At 39.6% G+C, this 12,511-nt stretch overlaps 2 protein-coding genes across 3 annotated transcripts in view; both read right to left on the bottom strand.

Moving 5' to 3' along the window:
• GAPT (GRB2 binding adaptor protein, transmembrane) overlaps positions 1 to 12,511 on the bottom strand; it is a 35,759-nt gene that overhangs the window by 14,329 nt on the left and 8,919 nt on the right. Inside the window, exon 2 of one of the 2 annotated variants that reach the window (XM_030843691.2) lies at positions 5,673 to 5,792. The exons of the other annotated variant lie outside the window; for it this stretch is intronic. The gene's annotated coding sequence lies outside the window, so the exon portion shown is untranslated. The remainder of the gene's footprint in view (positions 1 to 5,672; positions 5,793 to 12,511) is intronic. 2 annotated transcript variants of the gene reach the window in all.
• RAB3C (RAB3C, member RAS oncogene family) overlaps positions 1 to 12,511 on the bottom strand; it is a 399,506-nt gene that overhangs the window by 378,084 nt on the left and 8,911 nt on the right. The window lies entirely within an intron of this gene.

The raw sequence follows: 12,511 nt of genomic DNA, 5'->3' as shown, positions 1-12,511 counted from the left end.
ATCATGCTCCTTAGTATTTACCCAAAGGAGTTAAAAACTTACGTCCACACAAAAACCTGCACAAGGATGTTTATAGCAGCTTTATTCTGCTATAATAATGTAAATTGGTACAGCCACTATGGAAAACAGTATCGAGATCAAAAAACTAAAAATAGAACCACCATATGACCCAGAAATTCTACTCCTAGGTATATATCCAAAGAAACAAAAACACTAATTCAAAAAGATACACACACCCCAATGTCATAGCAGCATTATTTACAATGACCAAGACATGGAAACAACCTAAGTGTCCATCGACAGATGAATGGATAAAGATGTGGTAGGCAGGTAGATAGATAGACAGACAGACAAGCAGATAGATATATATGGATAGATACACAATGGAATACTACTCAGCCATAAAAAATAATGAAAATTTGCCATTTGCTGCAACATGGATGGCCTTGGAGGGCATTATGCTAAATAAGTCAGACAGAGAAAGACAAATACTGTATGATATCACATATCTGGAATCTAAAAAATACAACAAACTAATGAATAAAACAAAAAAAAATGCAGACTCACAGATATAAAGGACAAACTAGTGGTTACCAGTGGGAAGAGGGAAGGGGGAGGGGCAATTAAGGGTAGGGGGAAAAAGGGTTATTATGGGATTATATGAAATAATGTGTGTGAAACTTTTGAAAACTGTAAAGCACTACAGAATTTAAAGAATGTTTTAGTCAATAAATTTTTTAAAGAATAAAATATGCAAACATTCCTAAAAAAAAAAAAAAAAAACTTGGAAGCAACCAAGATGTCCTTTAGTAGCTGAATAGATAAATAAATATCTAGACAGTGGAATACTAAAGCGCTAAAAAGAAATGAGCTATCAAGCCGTGAAAAGGCATGAAGGAAAATTAATGCATATTACTTAGTGAAAGAGGACAATCTGAAAAGGCTACACACTGTATGCTTCCAACTATATGACATTCTGGAAAAGGCAAAACTAGGGAGATGGTAAAAAGACCAGTGGTTGCTTGTGATTGGGGAAGGAGGGAGATATGAATAGGCAGAGTACAGAGGATTTTTAGGGCAGTGAAAACACTATTTATGATACACTAATGATGGATAAATGACATTATACATTTCTCCAACTTGTAAATTGCACAACACCGAGACTGAACAGGTAATGTAAACTCTGGGCTTTGGGTGACTATGATGTGTCAGTGTAGGTCAGCTGTAACAAATGTACTGCTCTGGTAGGGGCTGTTGATGACTGGGGAGGCCCCACATGTGTGAGGACAGGGAGTATATGGGAAATCTTTATACCTTCCCTTCAAGTTGGCTATGGACCTTACTGTTCTAAAAACAAAAGTCTTAATTTTTCCAAAAGGGTTAAAAATCAGCTTCAATAGGGTCCATTACTTGCAACTAAAACTGTGACTGATGCACTGTGCAGTTATTTACATCTTTACATTTGTTTATGTACTATGCTTTCAGATCATCTTAGGACATACTTTACTGGATATGTGCTGGAACTCTCCAGTTGTAAGGGACACAGCCTCAACTCAAACTGGCTTACACAAAATAGATTGACTGACCTTTATAACTGAAAAGTCCATGAGTTCAATGTCATTGGTAATCTTTTATTTCCCAAACTGCCTGATGGGTGCATGGATGTTCATTACAATAATTTTCACACCTTCTTGAATATTTGAAATACTTCAAAATAAATGAAAACAAACCAAGATAAAACAACATGAAGCGGCTGGATCCAGCAGCTCAAGAAATGTCATCAGCAATGGCACCCCCTCCTCTTGGCTGCACCCCCCGTGCCTCTGCAGGCCCGCTGCAGCTGGAATCGCCTGCAGCCCCAAGCTTGCTATAGCTACAGTTGGCAGTTTAGTGGCAAGAGTGCCTGGCTTCTCAACAGTTCCAGAAGCCCCAGAATTGACCACTGGCCTGTGTCAGGTTTCAAGTCAGTTCTTGGAAGAACTGTTTGACTCAGGGGGTGTATGATGCTCTGATGGGTTAGGCCAAGCTTGCATGTCCTCCCCCGGAGCGGAGGTGACAAATGAGGTTAACTACTTCTCTTTGCCGGCTGATGCATGGTTTACAGAAGGACATTATGGAGTTTTGTGAAGAAACACAAGTGACCCTTTTTCTTCTTGAAGATTCTTTAAAGGAAAAAGGACAGGGACAAGACAACAGTTCTCTCAGGACAGAGAGAACCATTTCTCAAGTTGTCTCCCAAATTCTGCTGAGATCTTTTTTTTTTTTTTTTTGCGGTACGCGGGCCTTTCACTGTTGTGATCTCTCCCGTTGCGGAGCACAGGCTCCGGACGCGCAGGCTCAGCGGCCATGGCTCACGGGCCCAGCCGCTCCGCGGCATGTGGGATCTTCCCGGACCGGGGCACGAACCCGTGTTCCCTGCATCGGCAGGCGGACTCTCAACCACTGCGCCACCAGGGAAGCCCTCTGCTGAGATCTTAAAGCAGTTCCAAAGCAGAATTATTGTCAATGAGTCAAGAAGTACCAGCATTGTCCCACTGGCAGAAGAAGGTAGTGGAATTATATTTTTGTCAATAAAACTAGTATTAATACCATTCCCTGTGACAAAAATTGTCTCCTTGACCAAACTCTAGCCAGGTTCCTCTCAAGCCCTTTCTCAAGCAGGCCTCACCTTGGCCTATGAAGACTTGAACAAATAGCAACATAGCTTCTAGTAGCTCAAGACTGAACCCCTAGGAGGACCCTCACACCCCCTTAAAGTACCCGCCTGAGAAAACTCATTGCTGCCAAAAGACTTTATTGTTTGTTCCAGCCAATACTTAAAGATAGAGCCCACCTCCCAGTCTCTGTGGGATGGTAGGAGCCTAATTTTGGTGAGTGCCAGTTAGCAAACCCAGATGGGTTTCTTATGGACCTACCCCCACTTCGTCCTCCTTTTTGTAAGCTTTCAGCTTCCTGACTCTGCTGAGCCTCTGCTCACCAACACCCTCATTCTCATTCTCCCTTTAAACACCCAGCCACCTCTGTATAAGTCAAAGTTGAGTTCAGTTCACGCTGAACTCCTTTCCCTACTGCAGTAGTAGGTTACTGATTATAATGTGTTCTTATCACTTTCCCTAGTGTCTGGCTTTATCTATCTTTAATACTTGTATCACCACTAGGAAAAACTAGGAGCAAATGCTGTAGAACCCAAAACCTAGAGAAGACTGCCCTCTACTGGCTAAAAATCTGGGTTTGGTAATGCACCTTTTTTTTTCACACCCAATTCCTGTATACCTGCCAAGTCATCACTATCTTTGTTATAAACATGACTTCTATGCAGACTGATCATTAGAAACCATCATACTCAGGGCCAGCAAAATTTGAGCAGGTAGTATGGCTGACTGTCGGCTCAGCTGTGGGTAGACTGCTTGAAAGTACTCATCTAACGTTTCAGAAGACATCTTTATAAGCTTCCTCAAACTGGCAAAACAAACTCAGAAACACTGAGCTACTACTCCACATAAAGGCAATGACTCCTCCTTTACGTTACAGTATTACAGTACCAAGGGAGTTTGCTGAGGACATTGTTCTAAAACTGTGTTAGCTTTATTGAGGTATAATTGACACCTTATGATACATTTAAAGCATACAATGTGATGATTTGATATACATATAAGGATTCCCCAATTGAATTATCACATTCATCACTCACATATTTACTTTTTTTCTTGGTGAGAACACAAGATTTACTCTCTTAGAAAATTTCAATTATACAACACAGTATTGTCAACTATAGACACCATACCATATACACTAGATCCTCAGACAGTATTCATCTTGTATCTGAAAGTTTAAACCCTTCTACCAACCTCTCCTCATTTCCCCCACCACCCTCATCCCCTGGCAATCACCGTTTTATTGTTACTATGAGTTTGATGTTTTTGTTAGATTTCATATATAAGTGATCCCAGGCAATATTTGTCTTTGTCTGTCTATTTTAATTAGCATAATGCCCTCCAGGTTCATCCATGTTGTTGAAAATAACAGGATTTCCTTCTTTATTTTAAGGCATTTGAATAACATTCCATTGCCTACATATGCCACATTTGCTTCCTTCATCATTGATGGACACTTAGCTTGTTTCCGTACTTTGGCTATCATGACTAATGCTGTAGTGGACATGGGACACAGATATCTCTTCAAGACTATGATTCTGTTTCCTTTGGATATATACCCAGACATGGAATTGCTAGATCATATGGTAGTTCTATTTTTAATTTCTTGAGGAATCTCCATATTGTTTTCCATAGTGACTGTTCCAGTTTACATTTCCACCAAGAGTATACAAGGATTTCCATTTTTCCACAACCTTGACAGCTTTTGGTATCTCTTGTCTTTATTATAATAAACATCCTAACAGGTGTGTGGTGACATCTCATTGTGGTTTTGATTTGCATTTTCCTGATGATTAGTGATGTTGAGCACCTTTTCATGTACCTGTGGGCTATTTGTATATCTTCTTTGGAAAAATGTCTATTCAAGATTTTGCCCATTTTTAATTGCGTTATTATTATTATTAGCTGTGGAGTTGTACGAGTTCCCTGTATATCCTGAATATTAATGATTTATCAGATAAATGGTTAGCGAATATTATCTCCCATTCTGTATGTTGTCTTTTCATTTTGTTGATGATTTCTTTTGCTGTGAAGAAGCTTTTTAGTTTGATGTAGGTTGATGACATTGTTTACCTGCACCTTCTTTGATCTTTTATTTTTTAACCCCTTATTTTGGAAAAAAAATTCTTTATTCCTTGTTCATTGTAGGAAATTTGAAAAATATAGAAATCTTAAAGGGGACAGCATTGACAAAACTACACTTTAAAAACTCATAAGAAAATTACAATGCAACAATCCTAAAATGGTCCTCTCTCCTGAACCTCTCTTAGAAATTTCTTGGCATAACTTCTCAGCAGTCGTTGGACTCCTCTGCTCTCCACCCAGACGGCTACTCTCAGCACAGGAGCTCCCCTTCTCCTTAACTGAGACCGTCGCCTGGAGCTGGAGGCTCTGGCCGCTTCCCTCCTCTCCAGCTGTCTCAACAGCTCTCTGCTCACTCCCGCCAGTTTCAGAGGAAGAGCTCTCTTCCTTCTCCTGAAGGCAAGTCCCTCTCTCTATGCCCCCTGCCCCCCTGCCACTGTATTCCTTCAAACAGTCTTCACTGGCCAACATCCTGAATTGCTCTTTCAGTTACAAAATCCATTTTAACCCCAGTGATCTGGCAAATAGTACTATAAACAGTATTCTATTTTCCTTGTCATCACTGCCCAGCTTTTTTTTTTTTTTTTTTGCGGTACACGGGCCTCTTACTGCTGTGGCCTCTCCCGTTGCGGAGCACAGGCTCCGGATGCGCAGGCCCAGCGGCCATTGGCTCACGGGCCCAGCCGCTCCGCAGTATGTGGGATCTTCCCGGACCGGGGCTCGAACCCGTGTCCCCTGCATCGGCAGGCGGACTCTCAACCACTGCGCCACCAGGGAAGCCCTGCCCAACTTTTTGAATGATCTAAACAGACTATTAACTCTATCCCACCTGCAGAAACTGCATTCACAAAGATTTGTATCCAGTTGTTATTCTCCTTAACCCTTCTGCAATGTTTAGCGCTTCTCATTACCCCTCTTTTTTGCCATCATACTTACCTCCTGGACTGGAGTCTCTTCTGCCGTCTCTTCTGGTTCTCCTCCTTGCCCCTGACTTTTTCTGGTCCTTTTCTGTCTCTTCAGGTCCTCTAACTCACAGGACTTCAAATGTTTTGGTCCCTGTACTCCATAATAAAATAACGTTGAAAATTATGTACCACCTCATACATTTTTAAGTTGAAATGTAAATTTTTTCATAAGATTAAGGGTCACAAGGAATACAATATGTGACACAGTGAATATTGTATATGTGCCTCTAATACATTTTTGACAAAACTATGGAGTTGCACCTTCAGTTTATGGAAAACTTCCACTACATAATTTAATTGGCAAACACAGTCGTCACTGCCGAACAAATCAATCAAAAAATTGACTTTGTGTTCCAACTCAAATAAATGTGTTAAAACCTGTCTCTGTGTCAACCATCTTGCTTCTAAATTCTAAGTCTTCGGCACAGAAAAGAAAGAAGGAAAAAAGGAAAAAGAAAAGAAAAGATGAGGCAGGAGGTCTTGCCACAGGTTTGCCACTTGGAGGAAGCTTCTTGCAGAAGCTCTGCAGTCTCAAACTTTCCCTTTGTTCTGGGGAACGATACTCCAAAGGTATTTATGAAACTGAGGACAGTCATTAATGAGGATCCCTTAAACTATAACTTGCTTAATAAATGATACCCTGTAACCTGTCTTCATTGACTAAGCTCCCTTTAATTGTTCCTGCAAATTGCCTACCCTCCAAACTTCAGGTAGCCTAGACAATATACTGCAAGCCTCCTTTAATTGCCTTTATAGATAATACTTCTAACGTATGGGTCGCTATGGTAATGGTTGCTTAAGTTTGTTTTTTAGGAACTTGGAGTATTTGTTTAGTTCAAGTTCAAGCTGGTTAAGGCTGTTTGGGACCACTGACCCTCCAACTGGGCCTGCATGAGTGTCCCACAGATGACCTTTTGATGTCAGAGGGCCAAAAACTCCACCCTCAGATCTCGCTAACACTGCCATTTTCTGATCATGCATCCCATGAAGAAGCATGTAACTCAGATATGCCTGCACAGAACACTGATTACCTCACCTTTTTCCTACTTCCAATCTCCTTTCCCCACACCTAAGACCACTCTGCTTCTCTATCCTATAAATATCCTGAGCCCCTCACCTTTGGGAGGCAAATCTGAGACTTGTTCTCCTGTCTTCTCACTTGGCTGCCTTGTGAATAAACCCTTTACCTGCTGCCAACCTCAGTGTCTCAGCATTCGGCTTGCCATGTGTCGAGCAAACGAACCTGGTTCAGTAACATTTACACCTGGAGGAAATGCACAAGAGTAAAATTCTGGATAGATGGATGGATGGATGGATGGACGCACAGATGAGAGGCATGCTCTCCTACTGTAAAATGAGAGGAGGGCAGTTGTGAAAGAGAAATTGGGAAAGGAGAACAAACAGACGGGGTACTTCACAGGCAGATGAGTTTCAGGAAAGAGTTCATGTAACAGCTGGGAATTCGTAAACTGACTTCTTTGAAACTATCTGTGTGCCCCAGCACTCCTTGAAACATTCCAATATATGCATATCCTCATTTAAATCGACTTTTCTACAAAATTAGTTACTTTCTCTGTATTTTTTTCTCTTGGAGAATTGACTCATTCTCACAAATCCCCAATCATCACCCCTAGGTGGATGACTCAGAAATCTTATTGATCTCTTTTTACATTCAGAAACACCAGCCAGATGCTTCTACTTGAAGATCTCACATTTAACTAGAGATTTTCACATCAGCATGACAATAAAGTCTATTTAAAATTTAAAAATTTTGTGTGAAGGTGTTTCTTCAACTACCCGGAGCCTGAGATAAAATTCACGTGTATCACCAACAACCTAATTGTCTCTGGCTAGAACTTGCACTGGACAAAGGCAAAATCACAATCTTCCAGCAGGCTCTTCTGTCTGCCCAGATGGTGGGTGATTCAATGAGTCTCATGCAGATTCAGAGTGAGGACTGGTTATGTTATATTTTGTGTGAGAAAGAAAGAGAAATAAAAGTATTTGAATATGAATATATTATGCATATATATAGATAAGTAGATAGGTAGATATAGATAGGCAGACATATCCACTTATATTTTCAGAAGGAAACTCTGTAAGGCAAACCCAACACTAATGAAAATATCTACTGGTTAGGGATGGGTGTTGGGACATAAACAGTATTAAATGAACAGAAATGGAAGCAAGACCTCTTGGAGTATACTTTTATGAAATTTTGACTTTTGAATCATGTAAATATTTTACACATTTTTAAAAAAAGTAATCCCTAAAATTGAAAATATTTTAAAAGGAAAGATACTAACTGTATATCAGAATTTAACATAACCAGACAGAGGAAACAATTACGTTAGATCACTCTAGAATATTGTATTCTTGCCGCAAACCTTTGGAAAGATATATTCTAAGGTCAAAAAGAGCTTCAAACTCAGTGGTTTTACTGTTAATAGTAATATTGGTATTGTTATTTGGAAGTCATTTTATGTATACTATAGAGCTAAAGCAAATAAATGATTATGCCACTATAAAATAAAATTTTCATTTTAAGAGGGGAAGTGTAAAATCTAAGGAATTAGATAAAACCCTATAAGTCAAATTTGAATTGACAAATGTCAATTTAAACTCCTGATTTAAAAAAATGTATTTCCTACCTCTGCTGTCTGAATGGGCCTACATTTTTGAAAAAGGTGAATATAATTGATTAATACACTTGAGACATAAAAAATTCATGAAACCACAGTTGTATTAAAAAAAAAAGTAAGCATGCAAACGTAAACTTCCTCGCCCGCACTGGAATCCTTATTCTGAAAATTGGTAATTAAAGGGAACGCATTAATTTACTCGTCTTACTCTTTCTTATATAACAATATAATCCCAGTTGATAAGGAAACTTTTTTCCAGTTTTGCTGGGATATAATTGACATACAGAACTGTATAAGATTAAGCTGTACAACATAACGATTTGACTTACATATATTGTGAAATGATTACCACACTAAGTTAAATTATCATCCATCTTCTCATATAGATACAAAAATAAAAGAAAAACAATTTTCCTTGTGATGAGAACGCTTAGAATCTACTCTCTGAACTTTCCTATATATCATACTGCAGTGTTAACTATAGTCATCATGTTGTATATGACATCCCTACTAATTTATCTTACAACAGGAAGTGCATACCTTTTGACTACCTTCATCCAATTCCCCTTGCCCCCATCCTCCGAGCCTCTGGTGATGAGAAAATATTTTTTATGGAATAGCAACTAATAAATGTAGAAAGAATGGACACTATCAGAAAATCACCATTCTGCAACCATGAATGACATGACTGGTTCTATTAAGAATCACCAAAGTGGGATCGAATCATTAGGTGAATGGCTGATGGAAAAATTTTCCTACATTGCCCCCAGATTCCCTGCAGCTTTATGACGGTGAGATCTGGCTGCCAGCATCTTAACTCGGAGAGCAGAGTGGCTATCAGGAATGGCGGGACAACACTACGTGCCTCCTGATGGGACACATGGGCATTATACGGTGTTCTCTAGGACGCATTCTTACTACAACATGCTCAGCCCCAATCTAAATCAGTCTGCATTTCTAACTTCAAGTTTAAAGGAAATACAGACAAAGGAATATGTTAAATGAAACGTTTAGGCAAAAAATAAAACAAATCCAGAAAACAGACATTTTACAAGACATCTAGCCCGGTCTATTCAAAAAGCCAAAAGAAGGACTGACTTGCAGCTTTATCGAGTTAGGAGTCATAACAGAATGCAGTCTGTGGTCCTTGATTGGCTCTTAGTTTGAACCAAATCAGCTATAAAATGTATCTGTGCAACAAGTGGGAAAATGTGGATGTGAGCTAGGTATTAGATATGAAGGATTATTGTTTATTTTGCAAGGTGCAATAAAAGAGTTACAGTTCTATATGAGAATTTCCTCATTTTAAGAGATACATGCTGCAGTATTTAAGGATAGCGTGTTATGATGTCTACAACATACTTTTAAATGGCAAGCAAGAGAGTGGGGGGAATATGTGTAAACAGCTGCTGAATGTGGTGCTGGATGTATGGGCATTCACTGTGCCTTTTTTTTTTTTTTTTTACAATTCTATACGTTTGATTGTTTTTCACAATTATGTTAAACAAACATATGCTCTGTGCTGCCAACCTGTCACTGCAGCTCCACAGTGAGACGCCAGTGGCCCAGATCCCTCCTCCTCTGCCAGGGCTTCGCTCCTACCCCAGTGGTTGGAGGTCCTGGGTTGCAGGCACCACACTGAGTCCCCAGAGTCAGCCTTGCTCTTTGCACCCCTGAATTCACAAAAGCTGAGTTAGGTGTGGGTGGGGAGCCACGGTGGGAGGCGGTGTGGAGAGGTGTTTGGACGAAGTGGGCTTGGGACTTCTCAAGAGGAGCAGGTCGCTTCCTATGCACACGGCCGCTCCGGGCACCAGACTGTTTGCCAGGGCTGGCCTCCTGGAGCAGAGCTGAAGAAGCCCGTCCCACTTGGACTGCCTAGGCAGCCACTGAGAGAAGCACACCAGCCTCTCCCAGCCCTCAGAACAGCTAAGCTGCAGCTTCCATCACGTTCCGGGTCCAGAGCTGGGACATCTTCTCCCTTGGCTGGTGGTAACAACCTCCTAGATGCTTCTCCTCTCTCTTTCCACTTACCCAAGCCAGAAACAAAGCAAAAAGGCAAACAAAAACAGTGCTTATTTGCTCACTCTTTCTCCTTGTTAGTTCCATTTATTTTTGTTCAACTCCTTTCAGTAAACCAGATGCTGGAGAGAAGATCTTTCCACTAGGCCTTGGGTTAAACTTCTCTTTGTCCATCCCTGTTGCCCTTGCTAGTTCTTTATCTTGCCCCTTCCTTTCTCCTGAATATTAAATAGTAACTAATACTATTCATCTCTTCCTATATGTCAAGCACTGCTCTAAACACATTCTAGGCATTGGATTATTTAATCACAACCACCTTATACAATATTGTAATCCCCATGTTAACTGTGGCACAGAGAGGTTCAGTAATTTATGCAAGACCAAATCTAGAATGTGTCTAGTCTCCTCAACTGTTTTATAATTATAAATTGATTTATCCAAAAAATAATTGATTTCCTACTCTGTACCATGTACTGTTGTAGACACAGGGAACACAGCACTGAAGATAGTAATGAACTTGCCCTCATGGAGCTTTCACATCTGTGGGGAAGAAAAATAACCACCAAACAATTAAATAATACAAAGCAGGGTATACATCAGAAATCTTGATCAGCTGATTGACAGTAACAGAGGGAGTGTAGACCAACAAGCCCTCTTTGAGGAGCTAAATCCTGTCATAAAAATATTTTTACATATTTTAAAATAGGTAATCTACTCTCCTGGTCCAAACACTAAAACCTATAAAAAAGTGATCAGAAAAGTAAATAACCCACCTGCAAAAATAAATGTATAAACAAGTAAATGGAGAAAACCTTTATTGTTATTAGTTTCCTATTAATCCTTCCAGAAATTTTATGCCCTATTCACATTTGAGACTATAAAAGTATATTATTTTCCTTTCCTGTTTCACCCTAAGGAAATCTTAAAATTTGTACGGAGATACAAAAGATCCCAAATAGCCAAAGTACTCTTAAGGGAAAAAAACAGAGCTGGAGGAATCAGGCTCCTGGACTTCAGACTATACTACAAAGCTACAGTAATCAAGACAGTACGGTACTGGCACAAAAACAGAAATATAGATCAATGGAACAGGATAAAAAGCCCAGAGATAAACCCACGCACCTATGGTCAACTAATCTATGACAAAGGAGGCAAGGATACACAATGGAGAAAAGACAGTCTCTTCAATAAGTGGTGCTGGGAAAACTGGACAGCTACATGTAAAAGAGTGAAATTAGAACACTCCCTAACACCATACACAAAAATAAACTCAAAATGGATTAGAGATCTAAATGTAAGACTGGACACTAAAAAACTCTTAGAGGAAAACATAGGAAGAACATTCTTTGACATAAATCACAGCAAGATTTTTTTTTGATCAACCTCCTAGAGTAACGGAAATAAAAACAAAAATAAACAAATGGGACCTAATGAAACTTCAAAGCTTTTGCAAAGCTAAGGAAACTACAAACAAGATGAAAAGACAACCCTCAGAATGGGAGAAACTATTTGCAAATGAATCAACGGACAAAGGATTAATCTCCAAAATATATAAACAGCTCATGCAGCTCAATACTAAAAAACAATCCAATCCAAAAATGGACAGAAGACCTGAATAGACATTTCTCCAAAGAAGACATACAGATGGCCAAGAAGCACATGAAAATCTGCTCAACATCACTAATTATTAGAGAAATGCAAATCAAAACTACAATGAGGTATTACCTCACACTAGTTAGAATGGGCATCATCAGAAAATCTACAAACAACAAATGCTGGAGAGGGTGTGGAGAAAAGGGAACACTCTTGCAGTATTGGTGGGAATATAAATTGATACAGCCACTATGGAGAACAGTATGGAGGTTCCTTAAAAAACTAAAAATAGAACTACCATATGACCCAGCAATCCCACTACTGGCCATACACCCAGAGAAAACCATAATTCAAAAAGACACATGCACCCCAATGTTCATTGCAGCACTATTTATAATAGCCAGGTCATGGAAGCAACTTAAATGCCTATCAACAGACGAATGGATAAAGAAGATGTGGTACGCATATAGAATGGAATACTACTCAGCCATAAAACGGAACGAAATTGGGTCATTTATAGAAACATGGATGGATCTAGAGACTGTCATACAGAGTG

The sequence above is a fragment of the Globicephala melas genome, chromosome 3, assembly GCF_963455315.2.
Source record: "Globicephala melas chromosome 3, mGloMel1.2, whole genome shotgun sequence".
NCBI lineage: Eukaryota > Metazoa > Chordata > Mammalia > Artiodactyla > Delphinidae > Globicephala > Globicephala melas.
The sequence above is the reverse complement of the archived record's forward strand: the minus strand, read 5'-3'. Positions and strand labels throughout refer to the sequence as shown.